The sequence below is a fragment of the Helicoverpa armigera genome, chromosome 18 (assembly GCF_030705265.1).
Source record: "Helicoverpa armigera isolate CAAS_96S chromosome 18, ASM3070526v1, whole genome shotgun sequence".
Classification (NCBI taxonomy): Eukaryota; Metazoa; Arthropoda; class Insecta; order Lepidoptera; family Noctuidae; genus Helicoverpa; species Helicoverpa armigera.
This window is the reverse complement of record NC_087137.1, coordinates 4,516,640-4,541,356: the sequence shown is the minus strand read 5'-3', so window position 1 is coordinate 4,541,356 and position 24,717 is coordinate 4,516,640. Positions and strand designations below refer to the sequence as shown.

At 35.3% G+C, this 24,717-nt stretch overlaps 1 protein-coding gene across 2 annotated transcripts in view; it reads right to left on the bottom strand.

The window, feature by feature from the left end:
* Positions 1-24,717, bottom strand: part of LOC110375389 (transcription factor hamlet) — a 96,277-nt gene that overhangs the window by 14,700 nt on the left and 56,860 nt on the right. The window contains exon 1 of one of the 2 annotated variants that reach the window (XM_064039239.1): positions 9,291-9,367. The exons of the other annotated variant lie outside the window; for it this stretch is intronic. The gene's annotated coding sequence lies outside the window, so the exon portion shown is untranslated. Of the gene's footprint in view, positions 1-9,290; positions 9,368-24,717 lie in introns of those variants that run through there. 2 annotated transcript variants of the gene reach the window in all.

Genomic DNA, 24,717 nt, shown 5'->3' with positions numbered 1-24,717 from the left:
TATCGGCCTTCCATATGTTCCACTTATAACATCTATGTTATGTTAATAAAGTAGTTAGCATTGTTGTTGAGGATTCAGTACCGGCTTGACCCCGCTTTATATTACTGGCTCACTATAGTTTTATAGGTGAATACAGTATGTGAGTATGGGTGACGTAAGCATAGGTTTATTCATATCGCTTTTGTGTTCAGACGACCTGAAAATATTCTATTGATATATGAATGACAATTGACTTGGAATGTACAATTTTTCAGGACGTTTTAACGACCTTAAGATTGCCTGAAAATTATCACATCTTAAGTTTGAACAAAGCTTGCAAATGAAAACTGAAAATTACGATTATTTTTTCATTACACCAGTGACACGTTGCTTATGTTAGAAGGAAGTGAATTTTATCAACTTGGCATTCAATATCTACTGTGACTTGACTTGATTTTACTAACCGCTGTCTACAACGACCAAATTAATTTTAATCACACAGGATGTCAAACCGAATCGGATCAAGTGACAAAATTTAAACAATTTTTGATGCTATGCCGATAAATTTACAGATCAAAATCGCTTGATTTAATTAAACGGCGGCGTAACCAAGTGGTTTTGGTATAATTTTATAAATCAGGTGAAGTAAGTAGATGTCACTGGGCTCATGCAAATTATCAAGATTGCTCAAACACCTATTAAATTACAGATTAAGATTTTATCATATTTTGCCACAGTTTCATAATTTGCCTAGAAAATACTTGAAGTACCCTAGACCATATACGCACCATATAAAATGTAATTACATCATACAGTCATGCTATATGTTTTATATTTCTGAGTTACATCTAAGACTATTCTAACTTCATAATTCATAAAATAATCGCCAAAAACAGTTAGTTCCGGCCGATCTAAGCCACAGTTAACTCTATGACCACTTACTACTGCAATAAATTAAGCTTTATTTTATGAGAACCGTCAAATTAGTTCGTCAACACAAACTTGATGCATAAAAATAATTAACTAGAAATGAAGATGTCTCATTTACATAAACATCACATAATTTTGAACTACTGATTATTAAGTTGCTTATCATCGGACAAATCTGACAAATATTTATACGTATTATCAAATAGAGGAAATGCTTATTGGAAGTTTTCGGAAACTTGACTTTGGAGGCGTCCTTCTTGACTACTGTTTACTTAGTTTACGTAAAAACTAATTGTGTTTCTTAAGTATGTATTTGATTAAAGAAAAATATACCTACGTTTGGTCTTTTGTCATTCATGTGAGGTCCCTAAAGAGCATTGTCCCCCACAACGTGGACGTCTCTTATGTTTTTCTTATCTAATGACTACTATAAGTTTGTTCTAGAAAACCTGAGCTTTTTAAAAGCTTTTTGACCCTGAAAGTAGTCTTCACTATATAACCCTACAATAACAACGTTCATTGTCGAACATCAGAGTTAATATCACATCACCTCGAGTGATATCATCATAACCTATATATATTAAGTACCTACTAGTGATGCATATCGCTGGAAGTCGGGCAAGGCTGTCTCCTCCCTAGCAAGTTCATTATGTGTGCGTGTGTTTATCTATTGATATGAAACCGGTTGAAACCTACGGATCCGCTTGTCAATTTCATATTAGAATGTCGAGATTTAAATATTAGCTTGCTTTTTTAATTAGCCTCATTAGGCTTTCAAGTGATTCCTTCCAGGTAGAATTTTAGTATCTAAGAGTTAAAATATGGTATCCTGACTTAGCAATTCGGTGTAAGTAAGTTAGTAGTAAGTTGCCATGCTGTCAAATAATTAATGTAGCCATTAAGAATTCGACGCAAAAATGTTTACGGGAAATGAACGTAGATAACGATTCCTAAATAAAATAGTACGTGCGTCACAAATTACCGTTGTCCTTATAAGTTGTGACATTTTTAAGTATTCACATTTGTGTTACAAATACGTTAGGTACCGGTTTTCTTAATAAGTCTACTGTGAACCCACTCATTGATTAAAACGTATAAAACACTATTAGATCGTAGTATGAATACTACTTCGCATAATAAACAAACTTGGGTTCCTTATTATTTCGTTATTACACTTGATTGAAAAAAACTGTACACCTCAAAATAAAAACGAATCTGTAGGAGCAAAAAAATAGCCTAGGTATTGAAAATAGTATTCTTAATTATCTTCGCAGTCAGTTCCTTACTACATTGTTATCTAATTTTGTCTACATCGACTGGCCAGATTTGTTACACTAAAATGCATTCGTTATGGTTGTACGAGCGTAAAACCAAATTTATAACTGGCGACAATTTGAACAAATACAAATTTTACTCTAACTGCTCTAACTAAAGGATGAAATCTTTATTTAGTTAGAGAGTCAGTATATTTCTGTTTTACCTTACAAAGCCCTATGTATACCACAGCATATACACAGTGACGCACACATAGATAGCACAGCAATAGAAATGTAGTTTCCATGTGTGCGTCGTAATGACACTGGTATAGTTATGAAATGGTTAAAATTGTGCGCATGCGACTATGATTACAGTAATTTGTTGCGTTTGAACCGATATCGCGGCGTTCAAGATCTTGCCAAGGTAAGATTTATGCATTGCACACTTGATCATAGTACTCACACGTGATAAATTACAGCTTTCAAGTCAAAATTGAGATATTACTGGTTTTTACCGAACATCTGGTCAAAATATTAATGAGTAGTTTTTTTCGAGTTGTCTCTTTATCGTCGAGTTTAAGGTTGAAATATGGTGACTTTCATTTATTACACTTGTTGATGTCAAGTTTTTTTGTGGGGTTAAATTATTTGCAAGATAGTGTAACAAAGTCTTGAAGAATGTTGCCTATAATTGGAAGTATCATGTTCTTAGCCAAGCCACATTCAAATTGAGAACAAAAAATGTTTTACGCATCAAAATATACCAAGCACTAGTTAAGTCAAAATCCATCAATATATTTCGAAGCAGTTCTCGATATCGACAGTGAAAACTGGTCAATAGATTCAAAGACACCGTCTGAGGAACCAGTCCTTCATAAAGTAATGTAACAAGTACGTATATGTATCGGTACTTTACATAAGGATTAGATCGCAGAATATGGAGCGCGTATGTAAATGGCTTAATAATAGTGATGCCATCGGATTTAATATCTCGCGCTCGAGTTGGAATCGAGTAACGATTTCTGGTTGTTTTAATCGATAGTTCAGTTCTTGAATAAAGACGTAAGCATGTAAATAAATGATAAAAAATAAGATATATGTAATATAATTATGTAAGACGAAAGATATAATGTTAGAATGTTAAATAATCGAATAATTGTATTCGAATTGTAGTAGATCAATACTAGTAGCCAGTAACTAATCTATACATTAAGAAACATATTAACACATTCATTAGCCATACATTAAACCAGTTTCCATATGTAACTCTGAAGATAACCAAGAAAAAACAAACTGAGATAGATATCCGTTTATCCATCCATTTCTGAACAATGATTCAGATCACGTCACTATCTAAGCTTATCAGCTGACCCCTATAATTGCATCCCATTAGAACATCGGAGGTCCAACGAGGCCATGTGTATAACTTTATGTCATACTTGTATATTTGTATATAGAGATTTATACGACATTTATATGCTGTGTTCATATAGCTGACCATTGCAGGTGGTTTATGTAACGTTATTCCGATATTTTGGACTTCGTTTTAGATGGTATCTATTGTTATAGTTGCGGTTATTGTTATATCGGATTGTTTGAGTATACCTACACCTTCATATATGTATGTTGACATCTCTTTCTAATGGGAGTTCATATAAAAGTAAACTAAAAGAAAATATAAGCAATAAGTTTCACAGAAGCTTATAATAGTTGTATGCAAAGTACGCACATAGGTATGTACTACTAACCACACTCTTGCACATACAAAAATTTTCCACGAACGCATTGTACAACACGAGTACCATCAAAGAGATCAGCCATCAGTCAGAGTCAAGCCATCAAGCTCGCATTACATAACAGCGGCACCTGTTAATCAGGCACATTACAGGCAATCGACCTTCTGCCAGATAACACATAAATGTGGACCAGCCTCGGGCTGTCATTACGAGCATAGAAGCCGGTACAATGAAGGCGGGTCGTAAGTACGCGGGATAATCGCCAGTTTGCGGGACATAATGCTGTAGGTCAAGATCTTCATGGCTGTTGCCCTAGTACTTACTCAGCCTACGCTTTTAATGTAGCATCGTTTTGAACCGCTTATTTTACAGTTACTGGAACTAAGTGTCGGGAAAAATCAGCTCTAGTGTCTAATCTGGTAGGTGTTTTGTGATGATTTTCTAGGTGCGTGTTTGAGGTGTGAATTTAGCTGGAGGTAATTTAGCCACGGGCGAGTATGTAAATGTTAGGTTCTGTTTGACGGCTGCTTCTACTTCACTTTAAGTTTTTGCAAGTATATGCTGCCTGAGGCTATTGCAATATATTCAGATGAATTCATTCATTATAAAGGAAGCGTAGGTGACAGAACAATCAGTGCAGAAAAAATAATGCATCTAGATGCATATTATTTATCCGTTTGTGCAGGAAATAAAATTTAAATTAATGATTGTGACAAATTATCGAAACTTCAAAATAAAGGTTAACATGCCTAGGTAATCAATTTTATTGACGTTTCAAATACAATAACGGTATTTTTTCATCCATCGCGTCAAGATGACAACAAAGGAATCGTTCGAAACATTGAAAGGCGGAAGGTTCGTCATACATGACTAATTTCGCGCCACAAAAACGTAAAGGTCCTGAAACGAGTTTACCTACGAACCAAATGCCTTCATATTCATATTGTAACATTTATAATAATGACACAATGATAGAAGTGGCCCAATATTGGCGATACGAATTAACAATGACGCGGAGATACAATGGGCAGCCCACGTGGTTGCCTTGGCATTCACTTCAAATGTCTGGCAGATTCCTCGGGATGATATGCCAGGCGGTTGTGTTAATGCTGTATGTACGACGTTTATATTGATGAGCACGTGTTACACAACTGCAGATGTATCGGCTAGCATTGTTTGTTCTATATGACATTTCATTTGTATAACTTGATCTACTTCAATTTATTGCCCTTGTTAATCCTGTGTACACTAGTTTTTATGTAAGTAATATATGCGATTATTTTGCATAGATTATTTTCCTTGTCTTCTTGTTTATAAGGATGATTACAAATTATAATTGCCGCATTATTCGATTGCCCTATGATGACACGTGTAACCTGGTCGTTAGTCATAGATTTTCCTGTCAAACTCATATTATTTTATCCTGTGTATGAGTGCCTACCTGTATCATTCTTATCTACATTTATTATAGACGTCCGAAAGTTAATTATACTCTACTTTCTACTCAGATTATTGATAGTTTGGACTTTTTATTTATGAGTGCATTGTATTGAGCAAGAACATCTGGTATTACCGTTTCAGGATCCTACCCACGTGATTATCAAGTTATTGGTGTTGACGTGACGATTTATTTCATCGCTCTAAGCCCATTATAATCCATCGCCGGAGAGAATTACGCGGCTTAGAATATTGGAAATTAATTCGGTTAGTCCTACTGTATTTTGCAACAATAATCGTGAATTATTGATATTGATTTCAATGCGGTGAACTCGTTCTTAGAGAGTTATCTCATTTTACTCACTGTTTATTAGAAAGACTTGAAGCATTGATTTATGCTTACAAATTCACTAAAATTACCTGAGTCTGGGAAGCAATTACTTATAGAGAGTTCCGATAAATAAAGTCTAAACAAAAGTGACGTGTTACATGGATGCAATCAAACACTGAATGGCCCATCAACTAATCAAGCGGACAAGTTGGATCCAAATTGGTGCACTGACGAAGAAATTTCCTATATGCAATTACATTAAGATCAATGCAAATTCTGGAGCGTACAGATCCGCTTATGGGCTTCATTAAGGGAACATAAAAACAGTATTGAGTTCGCCTTGGCGTTTAAATAGCAACGTTTTTAATTAATAAACTTGAGGACTTTTGTTACCGGCCTCTTTGCTCGGATCTGTGACGGATGCTTTCGAAATTCTCTGTAATCCTGTTAAGATTGCCTTCGATTTATTGTGCAACGTTCAACTCGAGTCTTAATTGAATGAGCATTGCTTAATTTTTCGGAAGTTTTATGTGCCTCAAATTGGAGTAGAGTAAAACAGTTAATTCTGTAAATGATGAGGTTAGCGACTTTTTAACCATTTCGCAGCACACTTTATTAAATGTTTTTATTTATTATAAATTTGGATATAACTTGTTTATTTATATTGGTTTCGTGTAGCATTAATAAAATAAATTACGAGCTAAAATTATACCGGGTTTTACTATCGATACCAATAGCTACGTTGGAATAAACGTCGAACAACTTTTACCAACGACAGCGAGAAATTCAATATTGGTATTCTTAACTGAATTGGTATCTATTAGAAATCATCAGCGCGGTAATAAAGGGTCCCTAACTGAACATTACGCGGCGGACGGTCGTAAACCAGCCGCGCGGCCGATAGATGGCGGGAGGCGCGCACAATGGCGCGGGGGCGGCCAGCGCTCGCGCATCGGAAGCCGCGCAATTGATTTGCTGCTAACTGTAGAAGCTGAAATAAATTCATGTTTGTGAGACGTCCACCGTCATGTAGGGCCTTTATCTACAACTTTAAAACTACGCACCAACTTACTATTCGCATTTGTGTTCATAGACTTTCATATTTACGATGGACTACCGAGTTTTAAGTGTTTATAGCGTCTAGATATTTGATGATTTAATTTAAACCTGTAGAAACTAAGATTCCAATAAACATATAAACTTAAAATGGAATTGAGTTTATTGATTCATCCTAATTTACAACTATTGGCAGCTTACATTTATTGAAGATTAACTTATTCAATTACACAACATACGTATACCTAATAATTGAAACGAAAGTATCTGGATGTTTAAACACTACTATTAAACAGTAGTAAGATTATTACATTAATAAGATGTTTAATAATATATTTAGGAAGCCATTCATCAATTGATAGCGCAATTCACGAAACTCCGTGTGGCCAGCATCGGACTAATGGCCGTTTCCTTTAATTTCCAAAGCTTACTTATTACTGACGACTACATTCGATACTATAAAACGTCCGCAATGAGCTCTGATTTCGATAATGTATTTAATTAATAACGAAGAGAGAACCGGCTGCCTTCCTGTTCTACTAAGAAAGAAGTAGTAGATGTGTTACGAAATAATCATCAATGTTTAACGTCTAACGCGTCATGCGTAACGGAAACAAAGTGGCATCGGTAGCCAATTAAATTTATTGTAACACATTATTTAATGTGGTAGCTTGGGTTCTGTTTTTTGTATGTTATTAATTGTGGGCCGTGTTGATGGTGTTTTTGTTACTTTTTATGGTGTAACTAGGGTAGAATTGACGTAGATACTTAACAACGCTATGACGCATATTACTGGGTATCATCATCAACTAATCAAGTTATATGTATGTGTGTAATTCTCTTGTTATGGACTCTTGACTCACAATTTTATTCTCTGATGTCACTGTCTTAAAAATAAACCATTTCAGTCCAAAAAATAAGAAATCAAAGTACAAATAGAACTGTTTCGTAATCTCATTACTTTTAACAACAATTACATCAGCACTGAGAATGGTCTACTTTAATCACCCAGAGCAGAGGCGTCGAAAGACTTTCTCTTGAGAGGAAGTCTCCTGGAAAGCCTCCGAGCCATTACGCCTTACACGGCGCAACCTCGCACCTGCTTTACATACTGATCTCGTTCGTCCGGCGAGCGTGCACTAATTCCGAGTGATGTGACACCACTAGCATCGATAAACTATCGATAGTACCCGCCAACTCCACCAATGCTTCGTTAGTGCTCATTTGATGGTGATTTAATACGGTTTTTATAAGTCAATTTTCTTGTGCAGGTAACTGTTTTTAATGGTCATCTGTTCTGTGTCAACTTTGTACTTTATATGTTTTATGCAAATCGCTACTAGAAACCAGCAGAAATAAGTGAAATCAACAGCTTCTGAATAAATTAAGGTTCATAAATGTTAGACTATGTATAATTGATCTTATCGATTATCGATAAATCGTGTCCCCGTCATAAAACTTGTATTGACATTAGGTATAGTCGATGTACCGAAGATGTCAGTAGCCATTAACGGTGAAACCGCTCTTGATTTAGTCACAATCTCGTGCACTTGTAGTGTTTTACGATAGACCTAGACGACTTTGATAAATACATGTAGACATCGCATTCCGTCGTAGTGCGCTGTTAGACTTTTTTGTAGAAAATAACAACCATTTCATCGACATCGATATCTTGACGTAATTATATAATCAACATACCTAATTTGAATTCCGCTTTAATTGGCACATCATTTGCCGTATTTTTTGCTTAGTTAATTGAGATTGCTGATTGAAATTAGATCATTAGTATGTAAATTTGCTGTTATTGGCGGTACTGTAATTGTATACGTAAAATCGAATTCGAAATTCGTACTCGGAAGACCACACGCGAGAAGATCATTACTTGTCGGCCAGGTTAAAAAGACCTGTAGCGGTGCATCATCTTTAACATTTTCAGTAATAACTTGAAAGTAGGCGTGGCAGGTCAAGTAAGAATGGCCGCGCCCGTGTTTCAGAGGGTGGGCGCAGTACTCCAATTTGTGCAAAAAACTGTGTACTCTCAATAATAAGGAGTGAAACTTTCCCTTCTTTTATTATGATGAACTCGAGACCTACCACACGTACGGCCGGACGTGATTTTCTTTTTTTTCGGCTTTGCATCACCGTCCGCAAGAGGAAATTATATAAAGTGATTGGAACACGTTGTGATAATTGTACCACAACAATCGATAATGTGTAACTTTTATCGATTTGATTGATTTTTTCGAGTTACTATTCTCCATTTGTACAAGCAGCTATAGATTCAGTAGCAATAGGGCTGCAAGTCTTTGCGTAACCTACAATTTCTAATCAATCAATTTCCCATTGTCAAACGATAAGTAAACTGGATAAACGAGCACGTAATAAGGCACACGTTTGACCGATGATTGCGAATCGATTTGTCGACATAATTCGATTTCACAGGGTAGTATCGTTAATTACTATTAGCGAGGATCGATGCATCAGCAACAAGAACTCGCGGACTGGTTCTTGTGGTGAAACTGGCCAGGGGTTAACAACCATTGAGAGCATTTATAAAGTTATTACCATTCCGTTTTTCTCCATTACGGTTGCACGTTGATTTATAGCGTTCAAGTATAAAATCTGGTTGCTGTTAATTACCTGAAACAGAATAAACGTGATATTATTAATAACGTCGATAACTGTATAAGTACTAGTGAGTGTGTGTGCGTAATTAATTAAATATTATTACAAGATAGTCAATTAACGCAGTATTAATTTTAAATTGAAATTTTCATTTAGTCGATCCTACGCGACTATATTGTATGTCATACATACTACGCCTAGATCATTATACGTATGTATAACTGACGTCTCGTTTCTAGCATTGATCTGTTACATTTTAATTTATAATAATTGTCAGTAAATAATTTTTAGCATGGCACAATGTGAAACAGTTGGCGACTCCGCAATGATTTCACCGGTGCGCGGGCGCACGTCGGTCGTGCGGAATTTAGATACCGCTCGGACACTCGCTCTTGTTAGAGGGACATCTGTGTCGCATGCCGTTTTCACTTCACTTATATAACTAGCATTATATTAACACTTCATTTATTCTACAATAAACTAGACCTGATTTTGAGGCATACAGTGTCAATGCAAATTATTATCTTCAAGATAATATCAGGTATCTGATCTCGCTGCAGGTAATTTTGTGTTGCCTACCGGTTCTTATTTAGTAACGTCCAGCATGACCATTTCTGGTTCGTAGTGTGAAGCAGTCTGACGTTACGGTTACGAAGCTAAATATGCGCGTAATAACTACATCGAGCTACGAGTCTACGCTACACATAGAATACCTAACTTTGATTAGAATTATCCTGTTCGCAATTTGTCTCGCTGTATTATGAGGAAAATCATAGAGTAATCGTTACGTCGCACACTTGTACACCCAGATGACAAAATGTGAGTCTAGGTAACAACGTAATTGGCGCGTCAGTGCGCGGGCGCCGCTACTTGCCGCAGCTAATGCACCGCGGATCACCGTGTTTAACATATCGCTTTATGACGGCCACGGCGACCATTAAATCATCATTAGATATTATTCCATTTTATGGTTATTGATTTTATATTAAATTTTATGAACTCCCAATATCGGGTCGTTACACTGAATTATGCGGTACTTGTTATGCAAACATTGACTCAATTTCAGATAATAACGTTACATAAAATGTGTATAAACTCTTGTTTCATTTTAGACCGATTGATATGCGTTGCGAAAAACGAGAGTTGCATTCTGTCAAGGAGCACCTTTCGTTTCGGTCCTCAGAAATGACAGAACACGTATGAAATTACAAAAAAATCATATCGAAGGCTGCAGCGAGAGTAATCAGACGCAATAAAATTTTATTCACCGGTTTATTTTTAATACTTATTGGTTTACGTAAGAGCAATAATTTTTGCAGCACGTGCTCACGCCCGCTCGCCCAGCAGCGGTGGAACAAATCAATTAAGCGGCAGTTACCACCCATTGTCTTTGATTCAGATGTCTCGTTAAGGCGACGCGCTCACAGTAAACAGGCTTCTGTCAAATTTATGTTTATCATTAAATACTTGTCGCCGAAGTGAATATACAAAGTACGGTATTTTAACGAAACTTTAATTTGAGCTAAATTCGATCATTGTTAACGAAAAACGCTTCAAAGGACACGCCACTGTAAGACATACCTTATTGATTGCCTCATTATCGAGGTTGTTTTTGACTCTAATTTAATTGGGTGTATAAATTTTATTGCATTTTCTTTGCCTTTTTGCTGGTTGGTTTGAAAGTAGGAATGTTTTAATTTAAAGGGTGTATTTGGTGCAATTAAATCATGTTGAATGCACGAAGTGAAATTGGCATAGCGCAATAATCGCGCTCGGACTGGTCCCATCAATATAGTTAGACACGCATCCGGCGACAACCGAACGGACAGGCGGACAAGCGGACGCGATTGAAAACTAATAATATTTCATGTGGCCAATAAAGCGTGGTACACATTTGCGCAAGCCGCGTCTGCTAAGGCCGTGCTTACGCCCGACAGGTTAATGAATGCGACGCAGTGCCCGCTTGACGCTCATGTGCACACTGACTTATGATTGCACGGAGGGAATTATTTTTATTGGTGTCGTCGTATTCAGGAATGAAGATTTCTATGTCTATTTAAGGCAGAAAGCATAAAACACCGTTGTGAGCAATTCAGGATGCACATATTTGACCGGACAACGTAAGTGTTATTACGGATAATTTATGACCAACCTATGAATTATGGAGTAATTTTTAGACGGCTATGGTTAAATGAGAATTTGATGCATTATTTGATTGATAAAGTAACATAGTTTTTGAAATATCGACGGAAAACCGGTTGAAATGTTGATTAGAAATTGTAAGTACAACGTTTAGCAATTGGTTGCATCGAACAGTGTGTACCAATCCTATCAATAAAATATCGAGCAATTATCTACTCGTCTTTATGAACTAGTTTGATGAATGATATCAAATTAGAGTGGTCATAAACCTACTAAAGTAGTTATTTTGATGGTAAAAATATTGATGCGTCATAAAGATATCACAAATATGATAGATTCGAGATCATCATGTTTTACAGTACTGCAATAAAATCAATTTGGAAGATTCCAAGTTTATAACGCGTTACTTCATTAAATATACTATTAAGTGTTAAGTTCTTTATACATGTTAATGATTAGATTATAATTCCGAGTTTATTTTTCAAATTAACGTATTTATGAGTCAGACTGACTTGTTTTCAGGTATGAGAAAGTAGTTTTTCGTAGAATTGAATCTCTTCTTTCGTTCTTATTTTTTTCTAATCAGTTTATTCTAATCTGTAAGTCTGTTTATTAGATGGATATATAACTAATACAGATTATATTCTAGCTCAAACAGATGACAAACTCAGATAAAAGTGAATGATGATATAAAGACAATACTGAAAGTTTAATCTTTTGTGCATAGATAGACTCAGCCATATAAGACTACTTTGATACTTTGCTTAAACTGCAAAAATGCATTAATATAAACCAATAATAAGCATGTTGCCTTAACTACACCGAGTCGACAGCCTATTTAAAATAAACGAATAAAAGTTCCCTTCGTTTAATATTACCATGCGTGCGTGTGTAATATTTGTCAGATTTTGTACCGTAACGGCACATAATTCAATTTAAAATCAGCGGCAATCGGCTGTCGGCATCGGCCGATAAAAGGCCGAACTCTCTTTCGGCAATTAAAACATTGTGAAATCCAACACCGAGACATTTTGTCGGCTTGTTGCATATGCGTGATTGTTTTTACCTTAATAATTATAACAGATAAATACTCGGTAATTTTATGTTTTATTGAGAGATGATTAATTTTGATTTTGGCTGAGTTTTGTTCGGTTAATTAATTCTACAATGTGCTCACGCCTTTAGTCTGAGAAAGTATGCAGAGTTTAAAATGGCGCTAAGTGATATTTACAAATTCCTATTTGATTCGTATTAGCTCAATTATTTGACGTTATTTAAATTGTAACAAATATATAATTAAATAAATAAATGGGAATAGTAACTTAAAATAACCTTTTCAAAATCAATTTGCTTACTGTATAATCTAACTTAATAAAAATCGTTTAAACTTTAAGCTATTATTCAAAGGACATTAAGGTGGAGATGGTTAAGGTGATTACTTATATAAGTAATTAAATTGACATATTAGGTTTTTTTTATCTCGTTTGAATGAGGTATTGGCGTATACGACATTTTATTTTATTACCTTTCCGCGGTTAAGATTGAAGCTTTTTATTATCGAGCGGCTACTTAGATCTTGATGACAGACCAACATTGATTGTCAATAGGTAGTCATAAAACACAAAAGTATGGTTTTATGTGTCTCCGTAGGCTTACCATGGTCTTTAAAATGGAAGATCGTGAGTTGTTTGTGACTTATGACTTAAGTTGTCGTATTCTTTTGCAAGAATTGCATTTTTTAGTACATAAATATAGTTACGTTTACTTTATGTTTCGAAACAATATGGAATCAATATCGTATAAATCAGCTAGAAAAACAATGATCAAAATAATTGATCTACAAACGTGAATAGACTATATTCTTACAAAAATATATAAAGTGATAAATGAATGAGTTTCTATAGTAGTACATTAAAAGGCTTCCACGCCGGATACTGACTAGTTTCAAAAGCCAAACCAATAAATATAAATAAATCAATGAATAAAGTCGTAAATGCGTATGATGGCCATATTATAAATATTTGATAAAAGTGCTCCAGTTTCCCGATCTTGATTTGGTAATTTACGATTTTGTGAATCTATTTGAAGTTGTTAAATAAATTGGCAATAAGTAGACACTATAGAAAAATATAGTTCAGTTTTAATTAATATTTATTTCGTGGTGGAACGACTTTTTTTGGCAATCAATCGTATGCTTTGGATTACTTACTACTAATTGGATGGGCATGGAATGTTGTGACGTCATTCGTAGTTTAGTTTACACGTAAATATGTGGCTTAAGATATGTTTGGATGACAAATGGTTCCTGGACTGTGCCTTTAATAATTAGGTTTTATGGGCATAGATTGGTAGTATAGTTTTTAATAATTTATTTTGTCAATGCAGGAGCTTGGGAGTAAATAAATTATTTATAAAAATATGTTATTTTTATACTTTTGATTTTATGCACCAGAAAAACGTAGGTATATAATTACGTGCTGCCATTTCAGATATTTACTTATTTATTCTCTCGCTGATGAGACCTCTTCTTTTGCAGAAAAATACATGAGCATTGATCACCACGCTTGGGCGTCTCAATATCCTCCCAGCATAAACCATTAAGACAAAAATTGCACTTCAGCCGAAGCACATTGCACCGTGCGAACTCCATTGTCGAAGCATAATCAATAACACAGCCATCTCCCCTTAACAGTATATTCTCCAAATTACCCAAATAAAGTAATACGTTGCTGGACCTTAATTACTTATTCACTTAATTCGCAGTACAGATGAGTTATTCATATAAAGTCAGTATCGTATGAAGATCTCAGCATTGAATGATTGAGGTAATTAACCCGATTGCGAAGTGGGGCAAGGCGGGTGCTTTGTTCACGTTATGTCTCATAATTATTATGTCAAGATTTTTATTGCAGATCCAGTTTGTTGGGATTAGTGGGACTTTGGAAAAATGATGCAGTTTTGAACGATTTTGTTTTTATTTTTCATTTTATTGCATGCCTTTATTCCGATAACTTATAATAAATCATCGGCACACTTAGGCACGCCTAGTCTATAGCGCTCCTCCAAGTAAATGTCAATTTTAGAATGATTCCTTGTATTTACTATATATTTTTTGCTGGCGTTTAAATTTTTTTGATAACACCAGAGGTTAATCACACTGAAAAAGGGATATCCTTTAGGTATGTTTACATGATTTAGCCACACCGTAGTTAATTTGTCTGACTGTGACAAATCCTTTTGGTCCCTTAATTGGTATGACGTCATTCACAGATGGATGCTGTCAATCTTCTACTCTTAGTCATCCCTTGAAGAGGAAAAAGATCGCATGTCGCAACAGTTTCGTTTTATCTTTGGCACATAAGTTAACACTTTTGTTGGTCATAAAAAGGTAATAAAGAAAGTAAAATGTTAATGCGTGTCACGAAAAGGTTATAAGTACGAATGGAGCTTAATGTGTTTAATTAAGTTTGTTTGTTTAAGGAAAATGTTTTAAACTGTTAATGTTATGTATTGAATCGATTGGTTTTATTTATTGATTTATCCAGATTTTTTAAAAGTTCTACAAAGTTTTGGCGAACAGGCAATCACTTTTGCAAATTATGTGTGTTTCAATATAATATTGAGTGTTGACAGGAATTAGCTAATTATGATCAACGACAGGATTCCACAAAGTTAATTGACAGGAAATCCGAAAGATTTCTCCTACGGATTTAAGAAAAAAAATCTTTGCAATTTGATATCTCAAAAATATAATATCATCAGTTTCTTTGCGTACTTTTTGAGGCAACCTAAGCTAGAGTGAAAACATAAGTTTGCGGTGTTTAGAAATCACATTCATACGTAACTTTTGTTTACTAGAAATAAATTGTTTTTAATGGTGTTAAGTTCAGTTAAAATGCCATCATTTAATGATAATACAGGTAATATAAAGGCCGGCTATAATAAAGGTGACTTGAACTCTGATCACTGCGTCTCTGACCATCCTTATTGTTAAATGCCACAGTTTATTTCACAGTTAAATATATTTAACTAGATAATATGCTTTGACTTTAGCATGCTTGTCTCAGCTTAATGCTTTCATGATGAAATTGAAGTTTATTTACACATTTTGAAAGATTCTCAATATAGAATTTTGTAAAGAATTAAGAAGAGTGTACTTGATGGTAAGATGGGGCAGACAATTAATGGAAGAAAGACAAAAATATATTTCGGAGTAGGTACATGATGTAAAGACTACTACTTACTTAACGATTAATCATATTTTGAAAAAAAAAAATGGATATGTAACTTTATACCTAGGTGGGTGCGTGGGTATATCATAGAGCTTACGATGAATAGTAATATTTTTTTATATATAAATTGATACAGTACAGCCCATTCTGACCGCAAAAGCCAAGAAACACCATCAACAAAATGATCACATCGTAACTTTGACCAGGCGACGAAGGAAAGTGAGTTCACAAAAACGCCGCGCGCGCATAAATTGCACTGTTTAAACACCGACACACGAATTATTTTGGTACTTTAGTGACATGTTGAAACTTCAGCCATCTTGCGTAAGATGAGGCTGTAGGGGCTGACAGATTACATCTCAACGCTTAAAGAAACATTCACTTGTTAAAAAAAATATTCCTCGATCGTATCAATGTACTTCGCGCTTTATTTACGGTAATTAAATTGTAGGTGTCATAAGTTAGGGAATCGTATGAGTCTGTATTTTGAAACTGACGTTTGATATAAAACATTGTTCTGTTTTAATGAATAATAAGCTCAAATTGCTCTACATAGATTAAAATACATAACAGTACCTAGACGGGTCGTTTTCGGGAGTATAAAATGACCACCCAAACACTCATATATTTTCCATAACAACAGCGACATTTTCACTCAATTAAATTTACAACTCATTAAAATACAGAAACACTACGTTAAGTAGACTACTGGTACAAAACAAGCGAACACGCTAAGACAAGGGTTCAACCAGAACAGCTCTAATAACTATCGTTAACTTATAGCGTATGTAAGGGTTTTCTACCACAACTAGCTTTACTATACTTTTCTTCTTCTTCCTGCCCTGTTCCCAATTTTATTTGGGGTTGGTTGACAATATGTCTTCCGCTTCCATTTTTCCCTGTCACTCACTCCCTTCCTATTCATGTCATCTTTCAGGCAATCCATCCATCTTTTCTCAAGTCTTCCTCTTCCTCTCCATCCATCTACATTCATACTTAGCACACACTTTGTTGCATGCGTATCATCCCTCCTCATTACATGTCCATACCATGACAATCTTCTACTTCTCATCTTTAGTTTAACTAGCTATACTACGCTGTATAATAAAACAGGTAAATAAAGACAGCCTGTAGGCATTTGTTGTGTTGCTTCCTACGAGTGCCGCTCTGTATAAGTTATGTGAAACAAGCGCCTGCGCAGACGGAAAATGCTTTGATGATCTGTTTACAACGAGCTAGTTTACTCGTGCTAGTAGATGGAATTTACAACACGGTGAAACTTAATTAATTGTCTGTTTATCTTTGAGGAAGACAAAAAAAATAAGCTATTTTACGTGTTTACTTTATAGAAAGTGCCATGAGAATTGAATAATAATATAATGTTGATACAAATCATGACTCTACTGGAATAGTGTTGTAGTGTTATTGCAAAGCTTAATCATTAATAATCGACTCAAGCGCAAACGGTACCTTAAATGGTATTAAAGGAAATTCAATCACATCTAAGTTTTGATACCGGCATTACGTAACAGATACACTTCCTAATCCAGTCCATTATCATCGGAAACGAAAGCTCTTCGTCTGCAGCTCGTGCACTAGTGCGGTCCAAACGCTTGTTATCGATGTATCGGGAAGCGAGTGGTGAAAGTATGCAAAGGGGGCACCGGGCACACAACGGTGCATGCGACACTGCCCTCTGTCCACTGCACTTAGGTACTATCGACAACTTGGTGCTTACAACACTTCCTTGTTACAAACTATTGTTTGCAATGATTACGTTGTGGGTTACTTGGTACCCCGATTTAGTTGGTAATCTTTGTGGGGATTGTGGGGAAATTAAATTAAGATGTGAGCTGCATTATTAAGTGATCTATATTTTTGGGAATAAAAGAAGACAGTTACACTTTTCTTCAAGTAATGTTACCGAAATCATAAACGAAATAAATGATATTGCCAAGTATATTAATTACAGCAACTAGCCATAAAATCATTATTCCAAAAAAATACACACCAATTCCTCCCTACATCTTACAAAATGATTAACCCTATTTCCTATACATACTCAATATGCAATAAATACAAACACAAGTGAACATTTCTCTTTCCGAGCTTGCATTAGTTGAAATTCGATAGTCTTCGATTCTAGTTCGCTGAATGTTTACAATCAAGTGTGCTTAAATAAACGATCTTGCGTGCTAATGAAGCGAAATCTACTTAGTCTTTCTATGATGCTATAAAGTGAGCTTAAGCTTCAATGTAGGTGCACTAAATTTATTTATGCTGGGATATATAATTAATTGGTAGCGGGTAAGTTGAATGGATAAACGATTTTGTGCTTATTTCTTGAAGAATATTTGTTAGGCCGCTTTCTGAGCCGGTTAGCGGAAGGGTTGAATATTGAATAGTGGTTTTAGTTTTGAGTTGGTTAAATTATACACCTAATGAGACACATTTTATGGTACGTGTAGTACATACTGTCCATATGTATGTAAGGGTAAAAACTGATCGGGTGGAAAACCAATTGGGAATTTTGCTTTCACAAATCGCAGTAACATTAAAGTTAAAATAAAATGCCAGTAACATCCAAATAGTGTGCCGACAAAAAATGTTTGACCATTAATATTTTGATGTCCGACATATTATATCCATTGAAACCTCGTGTATTGTCCGGTTGTGTGTTGATCTCGATGATTTACGCGCGACGGTCGCACAAAAGACTGTATTACGGACGTTCGTACAATAAATTTAATTTATTACTTCATCGGCAACCCTGAATGTATTTTCGGGTCATCGAAGATACTCCCACTCACGACCTGCCCCGAGCTACTCAATGAAGACATCGTGAATGCCTTCATAAATCAACGATTGGGGAAGAAAAAATTCTGTCTAGTTGAAATATCGATGGTTCGTAAAAAGCTTCGGAGAAATTCGGCGAGGCTTGAGAATATTGATGCGCTGTGTAGGGTTGCCTTCGTTTTCAATAACATTAATATTCTTTACTACAGAATTTGAATTGTTAAATGTTAGCACATACACTTTATAACCTGAGTTTGAGACTGAAAACTAAGGTATGTAAGCGACTGAAAGTTATCAACTAAACAAAGCCTTAAAGACGAACTACCCTAGATCATTTTATAACACGATACTCTATTTAGCAATGAAAACACATGTTTTCATTATCTATAAATTTTACTAAGTTAACTACCGTAATAATATAGAACAGTTTACTGCATAGTGACATCCCTGGTTATAATCGAAACAAATTGAGCTGTAGTTCATCATTGGGACGCCGTATCGGCGCCTACGCATGTCGAACGCCGACGAATATTAAGCATAATGCTGTCGCTACCACGATTACTTATGCACATTTCGGATGGAAATTAAGCACGTGAAAGAAAAGAATGTGATATCGATTAAGTTGTATGTATTATGGTGTTATTATGGGCTCATAGCACGAGTTAAGGCCGTGCATCTGATATAAATAAAACTATAGGAAGAAAGTTACAGGCGGTTTTTATTTGCACTTTTATGAAGAACTTGTTTGGTGTTCCACGTGATATTTGTTTAATATTTTGGTGCCTAGTTGTGTTCCAATTGTTTAATTAGGTAAGTATGCTACTAATTAAAAATTACGATGGGAGCTGAAAGACAATAACGCAAAATAATACTGGCAGAAGGAAAATACACAACACTTCGTTGACGTGAAGATTTTTTCCTCACAACCTTTTATGGGTCCATGTGCAAAATTGTATGGATGCGTAATGATTCCGTTTTTATCCTCTCATTGCATTCAAAGAATATTATATCTGTATCGTTCGTTTTTACCATTACTTTTGTGGGAGTTAAGTAGTCATTACGATGGTTGCCCTAAAAGATAATTTTAAAAAGTCAAGGATAGGGTGTACAAGGAAGCATGAGTCAGTTCTTAGTCATTGTAGGTAATTCTACGGTTCACTTTATGCATCGTTTCCTTGGAACTTCCATAATGATTTTATTTCGAAGCTAGCACATCTTTTATGCAATCTGGGTTTTTTACTGCTAGGAATTTTACTGGGGTTTTGAGATGAAGGGAAAATTTTACGGAGGTCGATTAATTGGCTTCTTGTACCAACTGTTACTGGGGTAAATCCTTTGGCTTTTTCTGTAGACATATGTTGAGACTATGAATGTAATAAGCGCTAAAACAAATGACCCAGATCTCCTACAGTTACTGTATCGATGCGAAATACATTGCTCATCCGATATCCGATACTCAAAGACAATCGAATGATACATCGAGAGCGTATTTCAAATCGATACCGATGCGTCCAGTGATTTCAATAAGTGTCAAGTTACAATGCGCAAACGCAGACCAGTGCCAACGAGTTTATGAGCCAAGAATGACGATCTATGAGTACTAACTTACATCGTAAAATTATACACGTTACTGCTCAACCGATGCTGAATTAAATGATATCCAGCACGAGTCGATGTATTTAACGATTATAATTTAATGGTTTCTAATTAGAATCGACTTGCTCAAGTGCTGTTGATATAAATCTGGGAACTAATTACTTAGGTAAATCTTTGAGTGTCATTAGTGCTTGTTTTCTGTTGCTAATTGGTGATGTTCGCTACGAAGCCATAGTTATTAGTTAGCATGCCTCTTGGCACTTCCGTTCGACTACAACGAGGAGGTGTTTCTACGATGCCATATTTTAATATTAGAAGAAAATTACTTTGAATGCCATAGTGGGTTTAGTACATTCCAGCGTAACGTGGAAATTTATTAGGTACTTTGTCCATTTTTGTCTTGTGTTCATAAAGTATTCTTATGCTTTTCCATTTAAATGTTGTACTTAGAAGTATCGTAAATAAAAAGCCAAAGATCAAATCAATATTGTTTCTGCCAACCAAAAAACTTTCCTTTTCATCCATAACTCATCCAAATTCTATATTTTATTCCTCACCAATTTATAATTACTACCAACAAAACAAACACGAAAGACATTCAATTGCTCTTATTACGCCTACGCGCTATTAAGGTCCGGCCAGACGATCCAACAAATGTTGAACATAAATATGATCCACTAATGTTCAGAACTGAAGAAGCCGGATAATTGAGAACTTCGCCTCGGGCCTCGGATTACAACACGGATGTTATTTATGTTGTTATTATTTATTTTATATTTTTCATTATTGTAACGGGTGTTGGATAGCCATTTGTTGCGAGAAGTATTGTTTTGTGAGTGTGAGTGCGTATTTATTGGCTGTCTAGACATTTAGATCATGCTTTATTGAATGAATGAATTTTGAAGTCGATAATGCAAATATTACGGACTAACGCTAATGTGGCAAGCTCTGAAGCTACTATAACATTAGCTAATTAAATATTACACATACGCTTAATACCTAACGAAGTGAAAATAATGTACAAATAGAGATACATAAAACATTATGCAACTGTACCACTTGTGCCAACAAAACATACAAACGGAATGGAAGCTATAAATCTTAACAAATCAATTGACATGCTGATTAATATTATTAAGCGATTCATACACAATTCGTTAGATACGTATTGTGTATAAATATCCGTTTAATGTATCAAAATCGACCTTAAATAAAACGTATTGAATAGTCTACGGTTGCATCGTTTACGCACGAAATGTCTAAATGAATGAAATGAATAAAAATGAATTGAAGATGGATCGACTCGTCTGGGAAGGTCATTAGACACGAGTTCATTCTGCAATCTTTTGTAACAATGTAATACTTTACTACTTTTTTCTCATACATTATTGCTATTCTATTTTTTGAGTGTTGATTTAATATTACCTATTATTAAAACCAGTCCGTTTTTTTAATTACTATACTTGTTTAATTTCTTAAGTTTTCAGAGTCAAATTAGATCAGAATCTGATTAAAATAATATCTTCTAAGTAATCGTTGAATAAAATCAACTACTTCTAAGTACTTATCTAAGTAACTCGTTAACATTATAGATACCAAAACATATCTACTTCAGTTCCAAAATGATAGAATTGATTAATTTAATTCTGATACATCAAATCTCAGCGCCAATTTCCATAATCATCCAAACAAACCTTTCATTCAACTCTATAGCCTACAAAATAGAGTTCAAAATAAAATGTGATTCTTAGATAGTAGTAAAGTAGGTAGGTAGCAGAATCGCTCGGATCATTAAAGGCGCGTGCGCCACGCGTGCGATGCGCTATTAAATTCGAAACAGTATATACCATGGAGAACAAAATGACTAGCGGAGGTGTCAAAACGGAGCTGTGGGATTGTTCGAAAGAGTTACCGCGGCCCTGGTAGGTACATAAGAGGCCTACGAAGGAACACGATCGATTTTTAGTCAGTAAGAGTCTGACACTCCCTCACAGTGAGAGGGATCATTTGATGATTTTTGGCTAAAACGGAAAATCGCCTAAAAAAATAACGCTCCAAAATGCGGGTGTTCGGGGTCGAGGAGCATTACTGTTTTCGCCCTTCTGTGCCTTCTTTGGAACCGATCATTTTTTGTAATAAATACCAAAAATCGTTGACAAATATCTTGAAGAATCCGAACACTTCGTTGGTTCACTCGTAACTGAACGTTTTGGTCATGTTCAGACCAAGAAAAAGGCGCCTGACCAACCTCCATTATTTGACTAACCGGCATCTCCGCTCATCTTTCCGTACTCCGTGGTATATACCTATTACACGTAAATACGTTTACTGTTTAATATTCCATCAGACGCAGTCACGCCGGCTTCATTCAAGTTTAAGTTAAGTGACTTTAGTAAGGCTTTAGTCGTCCTTTCTACTAATTAATCGTTATCATTACTTCTAATGGTTATTGTGTGTCTTATTTTCTGAGCAGTAGTATTTGTTTGTTGGTTTTGCAAATAGAATTTAAGCTACTATGCAATATTGCATTTAAGGTGATGAAATATTTTACCTCTAGCTAATTTCAGTAAAAATTCTAGCTGATTATATCTAACAGTTTTGAAGCAATGATAGCTTAATAAGCACAGCTGTTGTGTCTATATCCATCATCCGAATTTTATATTTAGGGTTGTCACTTCTTTTAATGCTAAAGAAACACTCTTTTTCTTATACTATCGAACTATTGTAAATATAATGTTATGTATGTGCTTTAGTAGTTATACAAAGGATGTATGTATTGTCAAAACGGCTATATTTAACCATGCCAATAATAGCCCAAAACTCAGGATAGATAGGTACAATAAATAACACGTAACTGTCAAAAATCTAACATAAATCAACACGAATCTTGCTAAAGCACAGCCCTATTCTCGTAGCGTGTAATTTGGCGCGCATTTTCAGCGTGTGTCTACCGCCCACGCGACCGCTATCAATCATGCGCGCGCGCATTCGTTACGTGTGACGTTCTAATGCCGAATGTTTCGCAAACAGCTGACCGGCCATTGTTGGCCCAGCCTTTGTTTTAACGGAGGTCATTGGGTTTAGCGGTATTTTTTAATAATGCTTCTAAGGTTAAACTGATACAGAAGGTTCGCTGAGTGAAGGTTCGATGATTGATATGAAACATATCTTGATTAAAGGGCAAAAAAGTGTTGCGTTAGAATGTTAATTGATATCTACATACGAAGTCTATAAGTGAAATAATGTTTCAATATGTAGCGAACCGCAATATATTTATGGTCTTATGTGAAGTTTAGCACATGCCTACTAGTGCCATAATATTATTAAAGCAAATACAAGTTGGCTTATACAAAACTGTTGATTTCCTTAGATTCGTAAAAGGCTTCGGTGCCCGCATTGGCAGACAAACATTGAGTAAAGAACCATGTATAAAATTTGCATTAAAATGTTGACGATGTCTTAAGTTATTCAGTGTTTGAGCAGATATGCAGTAAGCACACATATTTTTAATATTATTTGCATTGTAAATTATGTTTACAACATTGTAGTAATTCTGGCGTCGATAAGTAGGCGTCAATTGCCATGTTTATTGTGGAGCCATAGGACCAGTGCGGTGGTCGTTAGATAAATAATGCTTGTAACAATGCTGTGAAGTATTGGAGGTTCGAGCGTCGTCGTAGGATCGTATCTATATGCAAATTGTGGCGAATTTTCGTAACATGGCGGCGCCGGCGACCGATTCATCATAGAAATGTGGACGGATCTGCCCACGCGCAGTGTTTAATGCACCTCGGTACAGACGGCGGATGTAAGCCGCTTGATACGTTACGAAAACTGATTTGTATGTACATAATACTAATTTGCGACTGGGTTACTATCTATTGGAATTGCATTATACTTTTGGGTTGCGCGACGTTAAATCAATCAGCTACAGGCAATCTTAAATCTGCATTAGTAATTCTAACTCTAAATATATTAAACATTTTACATCCATTATTATCAAAAAATATACTTAATTGCACTCACAGACAATTTTAAAAGATTTTTGTACAATTTAATGTCATTCGAGTATCAAGTCATTGCATACCCCGAACGGTTTACACTTCGAGTTATTTTGTGGCTCTAACCCGTCAGTCCCCTAATCTTTTGAGGTCATCTATTTTAAGGACATGGGTGAGCCTGCCCACTAATACAGAAACATCATGCTTGAATAATCAGAGGTCTATTCAGTATGTGCATCAAAATGTCGGTCCTGACATATCTAGGAGTGAATCAGTGAATTTTAGATATTAGGCTGCGCAAATAATTCTGTTTAAAGTGAGTTAAGGTTCATCGATACTATAAATCAAATTTTTTTTACGGTTTTTTATTGTTTTTTTTTCATTAATCGGGATTTCCATTAATCTGAAAAAAATTATCAGAATTTTGGCATATAGTTATCGCTAATACCATTAGTACCTAATGCATTTCAAAATTCCGAAACAGGCTTTTTTAAGGTGTATGCTCTTTTTTTGTGTATATTTCTTTGTAACACTCAAATTCACACAAAATACTGTTGACTACAATGACCCACGATGAAAAGCATAGTCAATAAATAACCA